Below are 17,293 nucleotides of genomic sequence, written 5' to 3'. Positions count from 1 at the left end.
CCCATAAACGCATTTCTCTGCCTCACAAGCCCTACAGCTAAAAGCCATCCTGAGGTCCTGCCCCACTGTGGGCAGAGGGGCAGCTGTGCTCCTCTGGTTGCACAGAGGAGGCACCTGGCGCACAGCCAAAAGGAGGCAACACCCCCAGCACCCTGCAGACGTTCACCTCGACACCCCGCCTCCTGCCCAGCTCGGGGAACGGCACACAGCTTCCACTGAGAGACTCGCAGGACCCATGGAGAACTCATAAATCAAAGTGCAAAATGAACAGAGTGCGTGTAACCCCGGAACAGGTCAGTAACCCCAATAAACGTCAGTGGGTTACAGTTGCCCAGGGAAATGCAGAGACTCGCACTAGAAACTCAGAGCGTGTGCTCATTCTACCCGCCCGGACAGAAACTAGCACCAATGTGAACTAAAGCGAGAAACCATTCTCGTGTGTGAAGACACTGATGCAAACGTATCTGTGCGGGCAAAGGAGTGTGCATGCCTGCGTGTGCCACACATGACCCCACAGTTGCAGAAAAAGGCCTCGGCACACCACCTTTCCACCCCCGAGGGTTGGTCACCAAAGCAAGAGAGAAGAACGAGGCCGCAAACGCAGTCGATTCGAGGTGGAAGCCACAGTCCTATAAATATTCCAGTTTAGAAACAGAGAATGAGATAAGGGCTGCGTTGCGCCCGTCTGCAAGGCGCACACACTTTCAAGCACCCGACACGAAGATCCCGCCAAGTCAAATCAGCTCATCGGAGAGCCAGCTGCCGCCTTCCGTGGCGGGGAACGTGGCCCCAATACGCCGCTTGGAACGGCGCGAAGGCCCTAAAAATCAATGTTTCCATTGGTGGCCCATCAAAACAACTCTCTTCTTACCAATTAGGGGATGTACAATTTTTAGGCTCTTTTTTTTTTGTTGTTTCTTTGTTCATCAGACCACGTCAACTCCCGGCAACGCAGAAATCCCATTAAAAGCCAGGCGGCATACTTATCTCGGGAAATCGGATCCACAGCTCCAGCAACGGCAAGAAAGAGAAAGCAGAGAAATGAGAAATATCATCGGGAGCCTGCAATATTGTAAGTCATCACGCAGCCACAGTTGCATGTCAAGCCCCCGGCTCTGAGATTCCTAGCTTCCCATGTCTTCCCTTAATAAAAAAAAATGTTCTGAAGGGGAAGGAAAAAAAAAAGAGCCGTAAATCCGGCTTTATCTACTTTGCCAACTACCCAGACTGCACACTAGACTCAGCACCACACTGGGGTTACTGCCCTTAACACACAATTTAATAGACATATTTAAATGATCCCCCGTTTTGGTTTGCTTTTTTTTTTTTTTTTTTGCCTTATTTACTGGGCAGCACGTTGCACACTAGCCCCTCTCCTCCACAATCGGAACCACCCACACGACGCTGCATTTGGTCTCTTTAAATCTGCTACATCCTGTTGACTCAGGGGGAGATAAATCAGCATGTCAAGTCTCAGGGTTTTATAAGTCAAAACCCCATAAAGTCATCCAAGAGTATAAATCTGTTTTCAGGAAGTGTCACCTCCCCTGCTGCTGTCTACTAATGGGGGAGTCGAGGTGGCTTCACAGAAGGGGGCGAGACAGGGGTGGGGTTGGGGAGCGGGCAGAGGAGGGGACCTCACCCCCCCAGTCCAATGGGGTCCCCTGGTCAGCTGGCCTGACCCTCAGAAAGCCAGAAAGGGAAGACTCGGTGGCCTGAAGAAGCTTTGGGGAGCAGGACGTCCCCGAAGACACAGTCCCCAAGGTCCCTGGCCTTTGTCAGCACCATCAGGGCTCCGAGCAGGAAGCCTTCTGAGCTGGGAGGCCTCTGCTTGGGCCACGCCGTCTCTGAGCCTCATGTTAGGGAGAGAGAGTAAATGGGGCCATTTTTCCATTTTCAGATGGGAACACGGAGGTTCTGAGGGGTCGCCCAAAGCCAAGGTTGGAACTGAACCTCCCAGTCTGACGGTGAGCAGCATGCCCTCCTACAGCCCCGGGGCCTGCAGGGGTCCCACCCCTGGGGCTTGGGGTGAGCAGCTAGCTGCCCAGTGGAGGCAGAAGGCCAGGCACGCCCCCGACGCCCGGGACAGGGAACGAGAAGCAAGGTTAAGAGTCGTGTGATACCCTGGTGCCAACAACCACATAGACGCACCCTTTCTTTCCTTCATCCACCCACAAACATTCACTGAGGTCCTGCCGTGTGCCAGACACAACACACGCACACTCACCACGACTCACAGGGCCTGCCCGTCTCGTTCATCCTGGTGGCCTCAATTCCCACACGAAGCCTGGCTCAGAAAAGACGCTTGACACACACAGGGTGGGTGAGTGAGGAGGGCATGAACGGATGAACACCAGTGGGGAGGTAAGGCGGCCAGGCCTGCCTCAGTCTCTGCTCTGGGACGCCCCCTCCCCACCAGCCCCAGGGGTGACCTGGAGGAAGCTGCTTCTCCTGCCTGGGTCTGATGCCTCAGACGACAACAAGGAGGCTGACCACGACGACTCCACCGTCCTCTCCCGCCCCACAGGTGGAGGGAAGGCACTGACGCAATAAGGATCGTGCACATAGCCAAGTACCAGAAACGTGTCGGTCCGGGAGGCCTGTGGGTTTCAAGGAGCCAGGAGGAGCCAGGCGCAGGGGCAGGTGGGAAGAGGAGGGTGTGGGCAGAGGGGAAACGAGGGTGCGGGGCAGGGGTCGCTGGCGAAACAGAGAGGACTGGATACCAAGGACACTGCCCACTGAGAGTGGAGGGGCAGGAGAGGAGGCCTCCCCACATCTCACTGCTTCTCCCAGTCACACCTGGATGGAGACGGCGGCCCTGCCGCTGCAGAAATCAGAACCACCGGCCGACATCCAGGGCTCCACCCGGGACCCAAGTACACAGGGAGCGCCAGGAGGCCAGGGGGCTGAGGGAACCAAGCAGTGACAATGTAGTTGGTTACTAAGCACCCACAGCCATAGTGGCAGACAGCTGGGGTCCCGTTCCAGAAACTGTCCCAGTGACAGAGAAAGAAAAAAAAAGTCACAGACTTTGGAGCCAGACTGTCTGAGTTCAAACCCACAGGCTACCACTTACGCGCTGGGGAACCCTGGACATGCCACCTGCCCTCTCTGAGGAAAATTTAGTGAAGTTAGATTATTTTAATGAGGTAACACAGACGCCGCCTGGTGCCTGGCGACAATAAACGTGAGGAAGCAGCAGCCACGATTACTGTCTGGATGTCGCTGTACCACCCGAGCAGCGTGTGCTGCTCCGTGCAGCAGACAAGAGCTGAAGGCCTTGGACCCCATCGTGCCCCAAGGGACGTTCTGCCAGCAGGCCTCACGGGCCCCCGGGGACAGACGCTGTCTGGGCACGCGCTAAAGGGTCCCCTTGGCAGCAGGCAAGTATTTTAAGACCTAATTTGCTGTCCGTCCCGGTTCCACTTCTTAAATAAAGGTGGGTAGAATTTCTCGCAGAATGTGGCCGAACGGGACCCGGGCCGCATCCCGCAAGCCAAGCCGGGATGCTCGCCCTGGCTGACGAGGCAGGTCTGGGTCCCAGGCCCCCTCTCCACGGACCCGTGGCTGACCACAAGGAAAGGCCTAGAATCCTCCAGAGAACGTTTCCTGGGTTGTCAGGAGTTCTAGAACTGGAGGCCAGCACGATTAGCAGCAGCAGAATGGCCATCTCTTCCCCAAGACCAGACCTTCCAATGCATTTGCGGCGGGACCCCCAGTGGCCCCGGAAGGGACAGATTACCTTAGACCTGCTGGCTCAGACAGGTGAGACGGCCCACTCGGACACTCGGGTCACAGTGGACCAATGGCCTGCCATTATGCAAATGAGTAGAGTGAGCTGGGAGGGGCTTCGTAATGGGGGGGACAAATGTCCACCCAAGGGGGTGGCCTCTGTGCAGTCGCCACACAAAACAGTGAGGCCCAGCACAAGCACATCAGCTGTTTTGTTTTTTAAAAAAGAAGGAAATCCACATTTTTATGTGAAATCTCTCTAGGTTACTGAAGGTTGATGTCAAGTTTTAAGATTACAGCGCAGGCAAAACAACAAACCTCGGAGGGCTGGAGACAGCCTAGTGGGTGAGGAGGCAGTCTTTGCCGTGGGACAGGCCCAGAAAGAGCCACCAGGCCCCTCAGGCCTAGAGTGAGGTGGAGAGGTGTGCCGGGCACTGATGAAAGTGCTCCTTCTTTGGGGATTTAGAACCCAAGGTCAAGTCCACTCCTGTGCAACCTCCGTTACTTATACCTGGGAGCCTCAGTTTCTTCACCTGGAAAATGGGTGTGACATCACCTCCTGTGCAGGTGTGGGGCCTCCCAATTGGGGCTGCCTTCCAGGTGACCTCACCTCTGGTCCCCGCCACACAGGCCCTGGCCAGCAATATGCACCCCAAAAGCTGGAGCCGTAACAGACAAATATTCGATGCCTGTAGTCAGTCAACGAACATTTACTGAGCACCTAACTAAGTGCCGGTGCTGCTCGGGGTGCGTAGATGCACCAAAAACTGAGCACATCCAGCTGAGGCTGACGCCCTGGCACCAGCACCGACATTCCAGGGTGGAGGCCAACCCGCAAGGCAGAGGTGGCAGCTTCCCGGAGCCGTCTCCCAACTCTGCCCGGTGAGGAAGGAGCGGAACAGAGAGACGGTCCACGGGGGCAGGCACGCAGGGAGGTGCGGAGCAGGAAGTGGGGGGGACGAAGCAATCACAAACACCCCCGCCAAAAAGGAGAAAACGCTCCTTCTCCAGCGAGTCGACAGTGTCGCCCCTCCGAGCCTCACCGTCTTAATAAAACTGATCTCGCCGCATGCAGTAATGAAGAACAGTGGGACAAAGCCACCCTGGGACCATGAAAATTGTGCGCAGTTACCTCCTCGTAACCTCCCGAGGCTGTGACCACGCTGCCCTCCCCTTGCTGTCGTGTTTTGCCTCCGATGGCTGCTGGGAAGGAGGAGACGCAGACGCGGACAGAAGGGAGGCAGGGGGGCAGCTGGCAGGGCAGCGTGGGGAGCTCGATAAATCCAGCTAATTTGTGGCCAGCGCCAAGGCCTGGCACACCTAATTACTCCAGGAGAGGCTGCTGGGGTGCCAACCACCCCCTGACAGCTGCAGCAGAAAGAGGAACTCCACAAGGGGTAAGAGGAGGGGGCAGGTAAGGGGCATGTACCCCCAAGACAGGACAGTGGGAAGGCTGAGCCAGCCCAGGGCCACGCTGCAGCCGCCCTCTCTGGGCTGGGGCTGCCCACTCTATACGGGAAGGTATGGACTTGGAGCAGGAAGGCTTAGACCAGTGGACCTCAGCGGCCAGCGGCCAGTGGCTGGGCCGGAGGCAGGCCCGAGGGCATCGAGAGATGCTATCTCCACAATAAGAAAGCTGCTCTATCTGCGTTAGACGCTAGGATCACACAGGGCAAGCGTTCCGGCAGGTCCACCATAAACCAGACAGGGGGAAGTTCACCCAGAACCGTTTCTCGATGGCCAGGTCCCAGCTCAGTAAGCCCTCACCCCCACGGGCCGGCCAGGGGCGCACTCTTCCCACGGCAGTCCGGGTCCTTTCCTTTGCAGGACATCTGATGGCCAGTGCTGGTGAGCAGGTTCCAGGCGGGTGGGGCCGACCTCAGCTGTCCTGCCCTCCCAGCCCCTGCCCCCACCCAGCACCCAGCAGAGGGCCTGGTGACAGCGGGTGCTCCGTTGCCCTGTGTTGGATGAATGGGTGAGTGAAGCGTGTGGGAGGGCCCTTCCTACTCTGAGTAAGAAGGACCCAGCCACGGGTCTGTGTGTCTCTGGGGAGAAACAAGACAACGGGGACAAAGCCAGGAACAGGCCCTGGCCCTGGCCACTGCCCCAGGCAGGACACAGGGAACAGAAATGATTCCCTGTCCTCGGTCCTAGGAGCCGCTGCTCCTACACTCCAGAGGCCAGCTGTCCCCCAGGGACCCTCCCACCCCAGGTCTCCCCTGTAGTCAGGGGAGGGACTGAGGGGTGGGGGTGCCACCCCGTCCAGCTACGGGGGAGAGGCCGTGTGAAACCCGTAAAAAAGGAGTAAGTCACCGGGGGTGAGGACCGCTTGGTGCCCGCAGGGCGTGTCCCCAGGACACTGAAGAGGCACCTGGGGGAAAGGGGCGTGTCTGAGGAAGTGGTTTTCACCTCTGCCCCGCTGCTACCAAGCGACAGGCCAAGTGGCCAAGGAGCCAGCTGCCACCCACCCCATCCCGCTCCCCCCAGAGCGGGACAGCCAGCCCCCTCCGTGGACTGGCAGCCGAGTAATGGGTTCTCCACCCCCACGGCTCCACCTCAGCCTCTCGTAAGGCCTGCCAGCTTTCTGCTTATTTGCCTCCAGCCCCCAAGAGGATGCTGAGCCCCACAGGTGGGCTGTAAGGTCTTCTGGAAGTCTCCAGAAACCACCAAACCAAGGGTGCAGACAGCACATTTGAGGGGCCTCAGCAAGCACATGCCAGCCCACAGATGGGCGGCTCCCTCCCCAGGGGGTGGATTTAAGTGGGAGGGGTGGGGAGCACTGAGTCCACACACCCCAGTGAAAGCAAAGCCCACCTGGTGCCTGGGACTCGCCAAGACACATCCCCACACAAGGAAAAGCGGAGACCTCCAGAGGACTAACCACAGGTCAGAGGTCAAGTGGGCAGCGCAACGGAAACTTCCAGACCCACCCCAGGGGCCCCGCAGCCTCCTCCACCTCGGATGGCCAGTATCCCAGGGCTCTCTAGGCACCCCCCAACCCCCACTCCACCCCCGAGCCTCTGCTGCCGCCACTTAACTCGGATTCCAAACAGCTCGCGATGGTCTTCAGTCAACACGAAGCTGAAACCTTTTATTAAATGCTGCTAATTTTTTATTGATCACACTGTGAATCATTTCATTTTCCATTACCACAAGCGTCTCCTCTCAGGGCCCCTCGCAACGGTTTCTTTATTCACTCGCAAGCAACTTGTCACTTCTAATCAGTTTTCCGTTTCCGCGTGACTCAAACACGAGAAAGCGGGCTACCTGGATCGTGACTGCGTTCGTTTAAAAGAAAAAAAGAAAAAGTTCCCACGCAGAAAAGGTTATTATGCTTGGAATAAATATGCATGAATCAAATGAAATTCCTCCCTGACTGTAACCCATGTTAGCATTAGCTTTTATAATTTTTTTAGGTTTATTTTCACGGAAAGACTGTTCATAATTATTGCTCGTGCTCTCCCCAAACACTTATGTTACTAAAGTGTGAAATGTCTCCGAACACGAAGACAGATCTCTGGGAAGTAATTACAGAAATGCATTCAGGGGCAATAATTCTCTATTAGCTGTCAGCGGCAGACCCCCTCTGAAAGGCACTTGTTACGAAGGAATTATTTGAGCTACCGCCGCAGGCATGGCGGGCAGGCCGGTCTGCGAGACTGCGCCCAGCCCGACACCTGGGCTCCCTCATCGAGGGTCAAATTAAGTTGAAATCATTACTTTGAAGCTGAGCGAGCGCGTACCTGACTGTCTATTGTGGAGACGTTTTTGAGACGCACTCGAGCGCGACGTGGCCTCCCCGTCCCCAGCGTGGAGCCATTACCCTGAGTCTCACAATGCTTCTGTCGGGAACTTGTCACAATAGGGAGAGAGGAGGTGGCAGGGTGTCTATTAAATGCTAACTCATGTCACCAAACAGAATATTCAAGAATTATAAATTGCCGAGATGCTCCGCCGCTGACCCCCTCGAGTTAAGAAGAGCTGGGATATTACCAGGGAAGCGCGAGGATTTGCATTAAAAGCAGGAAAGGGCCCTGTGGGGAACCCACGGGGGCCCAGTGGCCACACGAAGTACGACGGGGTTCTGGGCAGCCATGCCAGCTCCGTCGGGGGCAGAGAAGCGGCCAAGAAGAGGACAAGCGGGCACAGCAGCACAAGGGGCAACACAGACACCTACACTGCTATCTGAGCTTGGTCCCGAAGACTTGCCATGACCTTGGCTCGGCCCAGTGGCCTCCAGGCTCTGAGCCTCAGTTTCCCCACCTGTAACAAACCTCCTGCATCGCCACGGCAAGAGCAGAGGGCCTCGCCGGATCCCTCAGGTCCCACCGAGACCGCTGCAAGCCTTTGCTCCCCCCAGCTCTGAAAGGGACACGCTGAAGACTGCCACCCTGGGCTGTCCCCATCAACACAGGAGGGAAACCCTGAGTGGGGCTTCATTAATCTGCTCACTCGCTGTCATGTCCAAAGAGACAGGTGCTTCCTAAGACAGCTCAGAACGAAAGGCGGGTGCTACTCCCTGAACAGCCTGGGCGGAGCTGCCCTGGGCAGGGCTGGGATCGGCTGTCCCGTGCCAGCCACAGCCCCGACCTCCCCGATCTCTCCTATTCAGGTCCCCTTGGGGCCAGCCCTACCCCTGAGCAACCAGGACAGGCCCGTGACCCACGTGGGCCTGCGAAGACACCGCGCTCAGCCGGGGAGGGAAGACGAACCACGGGGAAAGATGTCGCTAAGGTGAGAGCAAGGAGCACAGAGCTGACGGCCAGCAAGGACATTGGAGCCACGCCCTCAGACCACTGTGGGAACACCCACCCTACAATTATTTGTCACACACGCACCCCAAAAAGAAAGAAAGAACTAGACAGCATCCACACTTCCACGGACAGGAGACGGAGAGCGAAACCGTGGAACTTCACGGGGGACGCCGGCAGCAGGTAGGACTGTCTGTGAGACAGAGCGGCGAGGAGGAACCTTCCAAGCAGGGCACTGGGGGGACAGCAGCCGACGGGTGCTCCATGGGAGACCCTTACACGGCCCCCAAAGCGGAAGGGCACATCCTGCCTGCTCGTTACCGTCCTTCACCTATCTGAAATATTTGTAATTAAAAAAACAACTACTGATGAGCCACTGAAAGTGTTTACACAGTTCAACTTTTTACAAGGACAAATGGGGAATGAATTGGGGGGTTAGAAAGAGAAGGGTCCCCAGAAAAAGTCGATCCGATCCACAGCTTTTTATCAGAATCTAAGGCCATGACGATGTGCCCGGACCCNGGCACATCCTGCCTGCTCGTTACCGTCCTTCACCTATCTGAAATATTTGTAATTAAAAAAACAACTACTGATGAGCCACTGAAAGTGTTTACACAGTTCAATTTTTTACAAGGACAAATGGGGAATGAATTGGGGGGTTAGATAGAGAAGGGTCCCCAGAAAAAGTCGATCCGATCCACAGCTTTTTATCAGAATCTAAGGCCATGACGATGTGCCCGGACCCCACGGCAAGTTGGTGGGAGTTGGTGGGATCAGAGCCAGGGTTACTGCTCCGTGGCCTGATCCCACCTCAGCCTTGAGCTCCTCATCCCCCAAAACTGGGCGATGGGAGGAAGAGGGGCCCAGGAGGGAGGGGAGTTCCTGGCTGGAGAAAATCAGTGCTCTCTAAGGATCTGCTGTCTGTTTTACTCACTGCGAACCCCAGCACTAGACGGTGCCTGGCACACAGTAGGTGCATAATAACTACATGCTGAGTGAATGGATGGACAGATGGAAATTCAGAGGACTGAGGCCGTACCCATCCATTCCGGAAGGCGGGTCCTCTAGGACAGGACCCCTTTGCCTGACAACACACCAAGTTAGCTATTTTTAAGCAAAGGTGGATTTTCTACCTTCATGTCTTCAAAAAAAAAAATGGTCCAACTCTGACTTCTCACCAATTTCCTGACCCCCGTGTGGGTAAGCTGAGCTTGTAAGCCACGGCTGAGTCTGGAAAAACACCTTTGGGGAGATGAGAATGGAACACAGTCTCATTTAAGGAAGAGCCAGGTCCCCCGATTGTGCATCCCTGGCCCCTTCCATGAGCCACACACGGGGTGGAAAAAATGACTCGGACTCTCTCCCTGGGACAGCGTCTGACGGCGGGGCTGCGGGAAGGGGCTGGCTGCTAGGAAATCTCATCGGGCAGGGCGGGTCTTCCCTGTTACGGGCGTTCAAAACGGTGTCTGGAAACCCTTGCAGCCCAGTCCCGTCTCTGGGCAGGAAGGAGCACCGCCTTGTTGGCACCCACTGTGGCCTCCTGTCCCATGAGGTAGGTGCTGTGTCAGTCTCACGCACAGACGGGCAAACTGAGACCCAGAGAAGGAAGGTCACACGGCCAGAGAACAATGGAGCAGGGATGCCAGCTCCCAGGAGACCAGGGCTCTGGGTTCTGAGCCCCCAAGGTTCACCTCCTAGTGCAGCAAGGGGTGAACAGTGACCTGGAGGCCCCAGCAAAAAGGGACATGACCAGAGCCAGCAGCTTTCCATGTGGACGAGGCCAAGGTTCCACGGCGTCCAGGGGCTGCCATTCCATGACCACGGCCATAAATAAACAGACAAGGCAGGTGGAGAGTCACCTCCTTCTTCAGCCAAGGCACCACCCCAGGAGGGAGACCTGCAGAACCAAAACCCACCAGACACAGGCCCCAGGGCGTGAGGTCCCGGGAGGGACCCCCGCTAAGCAGGGCACAGGGACCTGGGTGCATACAGGACAGACGGGGCCGGCCCAGACGTGCCCGTGTGCAGGCTCTGCCCAGGCTGCCGACAGGAACCCACGTTCCCCGACGCCAGGCGAACGCCGAGGCAGACGGTGGTCCTGCCCAGCTTTCTCCCCAGGAACTGCTTCTGCCTTCCTGGGTATTTCTTTCCCAATAAAAGCTCTGCTGTTACCTGGCTGGTGTAGCTCAGTGGATTGAGCAGGGGCCTGCGAACCGGAGGATCGCAGTTCGATTCCCAGTCAGGGCACATGCCTGGGTTGCAAGCCAGTGCCCGGCAGGGGACACATGATACATTGTGTGTCCTCGGCAGAGGCAACCATACATTGATATTTCTCTCCCTCTCTCCTTCCCTTCCCCTCTAAAGATAAATAAACAAAGTATAAAAAAAAGCTCTGCTGTTACTTCTGACGACACAGACATCGGCACCTGATGTGGAAGACACAAGCCACACAGGCAAGTATAAAGAATAAAAACCACCTAAAGCCACCCTAAAGCCACCCCTGGTGGGGGACCGCACTGTGCCGACTCTGATGAACAAAACCGCACGTTCACAGACACTCGCACTGGCCATGGTTTTACCAGAACGGGACCGAGAGCCTCTCCCAGAGTTGGTTGTGAGAGCCTGCCTCTCACACTGCCTCTGAGGGCACCACATGGGTCCCAGCTCCTGGTTAGAGGGGAAGCGGTCCCAGGAAACCGAGCAGGAGAGGTGGGATTCTTCCATCTCGGAAAAGGCTTCCTTGCAATTCGCCCTAGACGCCTGTGAAATACAAAGCTCTACAGGTGCAAAGCAGAGGGCCACCCAGGGCGGCCTCACCTGGACAGAAGCCCCATGACAATGCAGGGGACCTGCCAGCAGCCCTTTTCTGACTGTGGAGCCCAGGAATCTGTATTTAACAAGCCTCGGTACCTCCATCCCCATGTACTGCCCTCGTGTCCTTAACACAGAATTGAAATATTGATTCTCTGTCTCAATTTTGCAGCCACCACCCTGGGCCAGAAGGCTGACTGTGACGCCCCCCAGGAAAAGCACCTGCTTTTTCCTGGACACTCGCATCAGCACGGAGTTGGCCCCGCTCTGGGTGTCACTCACACGTGCGCACACGCACACATGCGTGCACACTCAGCATCACTTCCTGCTCTGGGGGAGTTGCAGCCGGGTCTCTCCCCCCCACGCATGGATCCCAAGGCAAGTTGACAAAATTCCCACTGTGGAAATGCTCGGGCGCCGGCTTTCTCTCCCCTCTCCTCCACCAAAGAGCAAAGAAGGCATTTCCCCTCCTAGGCATGAAGTTGGGACGCTTCCTGGGATTCGTCACTAACAGCTAAACACGCCAGAGTCATCCCCACCCTCCGGGGGCCAAGCCGGCAGCGTTTCCAGGAAGCCCCTGCATTCTTCTGTCCTTGGGGGAGTGCAGGTGGGGGCGGTGAGCTGGACGTTTCTGGGAAGCGGGCTCCCCTGGGGCGCACCTTCCCCTCCCTGCCAGCTGCCGGCTCTGAATCACAGACGACAGCACCAGCGGCCACAGGAAGGAGACCCGGGCCCCCAGGGCTGGCCTCACACTCCTCTCCCCAACAGCCACATCCACTTGTTCTCAGACATTTAGTGAGACTTTCGACGCGCCAGGGACTGTCCCAGGCAGGACACAGCAGCGGGAAGCGGGTGGGCGCACCCTCTTGGTCAGGGAGAAAGGCGGCAGAAACGCAGGGAAACAAAATCCCGTCCTCGAACAATCTGTGCTTTGAAGGAAAGAAAGAGGTGATGGGGGCGGGGAGAGGCCAGCCTGGGCAGAGGGGTCAGGGAGCTGCACTGCAGAGCACGGGAAGGGGGAAGCAGGGGAGAGGCACGAAGGACCTGAGGTGGCTGGCAGTCGGGTCCCTTCCCAGAACAGAAGGAGGCCAGTGTGCTTCCAGCCCAGCCTTGGGGAGTGTGGGGCCTGAGGAAGGCCAAGGATACACGGTCAAGTTCTGACTCAGGGTGACCGGGCAGGAGCCGGGAACTGCGCCAGTATCCAGGTTCAAGGCCAACGTGGGGAGTCCGGACGGAAGACAGACTGGAGGTGAATGTGTGCAATGAGGGTTCATTTCAGCGCCTCTGCCTGACGCTTCCATCAGGTCAAACCTCAGTGACAGGCACCTTGAACACCAACGCGCCGTGAGGGCAGGAGGCCCCATTCCGGGTGCAGGGCTGCAGCCTGTGAGGTCAGACCCAGCTACGGATCCCACAGCCAGGCTGTTCCTGATTGGCCACTGCATCTCAGCCCTGGAAGGTTGCACATGCCCCCCGAGGGGCCAGGGTCTGAGCGGCAAGGGGGCAGCAGAAGAGCAGCGGGTTCTGCCCGCTGGGCTCGCCGGCCCACGTCAGGGTGCAGGGCGCACAACTGTGCAGTCCTGGCATCTGACCTGGTGCACAGTTCATTCCCTCAGGAACCCAGAGCCCAGGCCCAAATGGCAGTGACAGAGCCGGGAAGGCAGCTGAGACAGGTGGCCCGGTGCGGCACCGGCTTCCGAAGACCCCGAGGCCCTGCCTACACCCTCCCCTGCGGGGCTCAGGCCGGGTGGGCATTCGGCAGCCCCTTGGGAGGAAGCTGCGATGCTCTCTCCCGCCTGCACAGCTCGCGCGCCTTCTCGGCCCCCACACCTGCTGTCTGCCAGACCTGGGGGCCGAGGGTCCCCACGTGACAACGGCAATGCCACCAGAGAACCCCAGCCCTGTACATCTCATCCTTCCCAGGGGAGCAGGAGGAGGGTGGGAAAATCCTCCACGGACACAAAAGGCCTGTTCCAGGAGGTCACAGGGACAGACCAGGCCCTGCGAGGGCCGGCGAGGAGGAGAAGCACCCTGCACCAACTCATCACAGGGATGGAGAGTGTGGCTCCAGCCTCGGACCAGCTGCAGGCGCGTCACCTGCCTCACCACTCCCAAGCTGTGTGGCCCTAGGCCCGTCACTCACCCTCCCTGAACCTCTGTGTCTTTCTCAGGCTGGGGACCCAGCAGTCAACAGAACCGACATGATCTACTAGGTGACAAGGAATAGAGTATCAGAAAGGTTTCAGGAGGTGACCGTGCAAGGCAGAGAACTGACCTGCAGAGAACTTAGCAGGGGGAGGTGAGGGAGGGGGCTGCCGGTGGAGGGCGCATCTGACACTGAGGCCCTGGGCCGGAGCCTGCGTGGAGAGCTCAGGAGTTGACAGGTTGGCATGACCAGGTGAGGGCCGGGCCGGGTGTCCCAGCAGGCAGGGACACTGCTCCCCACCTCTTGCCCCATTTGCTTTCAGTTCTGGAAGCACTCAAGACCTCACCATATCTATTGGTTTTGTCTCCTGATACCCAGTCTGACGGGAGCTCACATAGGGCAGAAATCCCCACCACGTCATCGATTTTTCCCCAACGCCTGGCCTCGTGGAGGGTCTCCATTGCGCTTGTTTCATTAAGTAGTTATTAGCATTCAGTAAGTGCTCAATAAATATGGCAATGGGGGCTGTCACTGGGGTCCAGGCAGCATGGAAAGGAGATGAGCCTCCCATCCTTGTAGGCATTCAAGCAGAGCCTGGGAGAACACACGTTGGGGACCCTTGTCACCAGAAAGGGCTAGAATAGTCTGAGCTTGCAGGGTCTCCCCCCACCCCCAAAGCCACTCAACTACCTGGGAACAGCCAGCCCTGGCCCTGCTGGACAGCCAAAGTCAGAAGTCAGCTGTGCGGCTGAGACACCTGACACCTGTGCCTGGATTGCTAGATCACAGGAGGTTTATCAGCATCACAAAATGCAGCCCCTCAGGCGGCTAAACCAGAGACTTGATCGTGCTGGGGGCTGGGGGTGGGGTGGGGGGCGGAAGGAAAGAAAAAAACTTTTTTGCCAATACTGTGCCTTGAGTGCCAGGCAGAATGGACGTAAATCCTCCCTCAAAGCCCCCCTGGGCAGGGCACTTCCTGCAGACAATTGCGACTCTGGCCACAGGGTCCGACTCCCTTTGTGTTAACTAATTTCTCAACGGGGTTTTGAGCTACTTATTTCTAGAACAAAAAGCTCGCTCCCTGCAACAGCCATCCAGTGCGGCCATCTTCCCGGGGTCAGTCTTCCTGGGGGCACCGTCCTGGGGAAGGCCTGAGCTCTCCCGGCCCCACCCCTGCTCCGTAGAAGGGGGGGAGGCTTGAAAAGCCCCCTAAAAGAGGTGGGTAGAAGTGGTGCAGCCAAGCCCTGCCCCCACCGAGTGCTGGGCCTCATTCCCAGCCCCTGCAGTCAGAACGAAAGAGAAGGCTCCAGGGGGTCTTGGAGACCCAAGATTTTAGGGCTGTCCAGAGGCACCAGGGATAGAGGGTCCAGCCCCAGGAGGGACACTTCGTAGCCTCTGTTACGCAGGAGTTAACAGAGGCTCCCAGACCGCTCCCTTCCGGGCAGGCTCGCCTGCCTTCTCCCTTTCAATCATCTCCTTCCAGTTTGCAGGGACGCTGCTTCCTGCCACCTTCATCACAGGGACGAACTCAATCGCAGCGACGGTCCCTCTCTGCTCTCTGAGGACACCTATCGAGGGTGGAACCCAGCTCTTCCTAATCATTCTTCCCAGGCGTGGCTAATGATGAGCCTCTTTCGCTAATGGAAAAACACACACAGGCACACATTGGGGCTGCTGTGATTACGCCTGTGACGCGTTGAGTTGGAGGGAAATCGGATTTATTTACGTGATGTTCCATCTCTGGTGAAGCAAAAGCGTGGGGAAGGCTTCTAAGTAACCCTGGTTTCCGGAGGGGCGCTCTTTGGTGCCTCCTCCCCTCTACACACACTTTGCAAATTGCAGTTGGTTAAAATAAGAAGAAAAAGAAGAAGACGCTATTCTTGGGGTTGAGTTCTCGCCTGTAACCCGGATTAATCCTCGAGTTGCACGGCCCGGAGAAATAAAGCACCTAAAAGACATCGGTTCTGAACAGCAGTGAGTGGGACACATGGGGTGGCTAATGTGGCTGGGCACCTGCCACCAGGCACCTGCCACGGGCACCTGCCACGGGCCAGGCAGAGGCACTGAGCAGATCACAGGTGCAGCCAAGGTCAGCCTGCCTGGGATGAGACTAGGATGTGGCCCCAAAGGAACTGGTGAGTGGCCACTGGAGGCAGAAATGATGGCGGAGGGGCAGGACTAGACAAAGTCAGAGGCCAGGTCAGAGGTGAAAGAAAAAATAGGGAGGGAAGGGGAGGGTAGGCAAGCGAGACGAGGGCAGGGCCCACAAGGGTGACTGCAAGGTCGCAATGTCCACACTTTTCGGAACAGACGTGCTGTCCACCGCTGGCCGCCTCCTCCGCTCTCCGTGCCTGCAGCTGTGTGTGGGAAGACCTTGGCCCAGGATGCACAGGGCCAGGCACCAACACCCTGACGTCGGTGGGTCCTCCGCTCCCTGGCCGCACTGGGGCGGGAAGGAGGTCGGTCCAGCCCTCAACCAGAGTCGGGAAGGTTGGCCGGGGCTCTCGGCACCACCCAGGGTCCAGCCCACACCCTGCTTCAGAGAACCAGGCAAGCCTCGGCTGCTGGTGTCCTTCATCCAGTTGGGACAAGAAGAGGCCACCCTCTCTGGGCGATTTCTCAGTCTGCCAGCAGACAGAGCTTCGTGTGAGGGTGTCGCAAATGGTGCAGCCACTGTGGACGCCAGTGCGGTGCTTCCTCAGCACAGCAAGCAAGTGTCCATCGGTGGGTGACGGCTTGACCCAACGAGGTCCATCTGTACGATGGAGACGGGGGGCGGGGATTCTGACCCGCTGCAACACGCAGGGGCCTCGACAGTAACACCGAGTGAAATAAATCAGACACCAATCTACCAATACCGCGCGACGCCACTTACACGAGGTCCCGAGAGTGCTCAAGTTCAGAGACAGAAATTAGGATGGTAGTTGCCAGGGGCCAGGGGCAGGGCGGGGAGTGGGGGGAGCGAGTGTTTATCGGGACAGAGTTCCAGTGTGGGACAGTACGGAAGTTCTGGAGGTGACGGTAGGGATGGGCACACAACAGGGTGAATGTGCTCGGTGTCCCTGAATCGGACACTTGAATATGATCCGCAGCCTGGCTGGTGTGGCTCAGTGGGGTGAGCATCGGCTTGCGAACTGAAAGGTCACTGGTTGGGTTCCCAGTCAGGGCGCATGCCTGGATTTCGGACCAGGTCCGCGGTTGGGGGTGTGCAAGAAGCAACTGATCGATGTTTCTCTCTCACACTGATGTTTCTCTCCCTCTTTCTCCCCCCTTCCCCTCTAAAAATATATTGTAACCCAGCTGGTGTAGCTTAGTGTATTGAGCAGGAGCCTGCACACCCAAAGGTCCCCAGTTCAATTCCCAGTCAGGGGGGCACATGCCTGGGTTGCAGACTGGGTCCCCAGCAGGGGGCACGTGAGAAGCAACCACACACTGATTTCTCTCCCTTTCTCCATTCCTTCCTCTCACTCTAAAAATAAATAAATAAAATCTTTAATAAATAAATCAATAATAATAAATTTAAAAAATCTTTTTTAACAAAGAAAATGGTCAAGATGCAAATTTTGTATTACTCAATATATGTATTTTACCACAACTTTAAAAAATTTAATGGGAAAGATTGTAAAATGATAAAAAAAAATAGTATAGTAGGCAAAGGCAAAAAACTCAAGCAGATGCCATGATATTAATATGACAAAAATGCAATTCGGGGCCAATATCATTAAATAAGACAATGAGAGTCATTTCGCATCTTAAAATCAAGTGAGGGTTTGCAGCCACGGGAAGGCTGTACATCCCCAATCAGAGGGCGAGGAGGGTCCGGGCTCCCCTGGCTTCTCTCCCGGGCTCCCTC

The 17,293-nt window shown here is 57.0% G+C and overlaps 1 protein-coding gene across 2 annotated transcripts in view; it reads right to left on the bottom strand.

Annotated features, from left to right (window-relative positions):
- Nucleotides 1-17,293, bottom strand: part of ZNF423 (zinc finger protein 423) — a 259,489-nt gene that overhangs the window by 174,396 nt on the left and 67,800 nt on the right. The window lies entirely within an intron of this gene.

This window comes from Sturnira hondurensis, unplaced genomic scaffold (assembly GCF_014824575.4).
Source record: "Sturnira hondurensis isolate 20B ecotype Veracruz unplaced genomic scaffold, ASM1482457v3 Scaffold0016617, whole genome shotgun sequence".
NCBI classification, from domain to species: domain Eukaryota; kingdom Metazoa; phylum Chordata; class Mammalia; order Chiroptera; family Phyllostomidae; genus Sturnira; species Sturnira hondurensis.
Note: the sequence above shows the minus strand (reverse complement) of the source record. Positions and strands in the feature narration are given on the sequence as shown.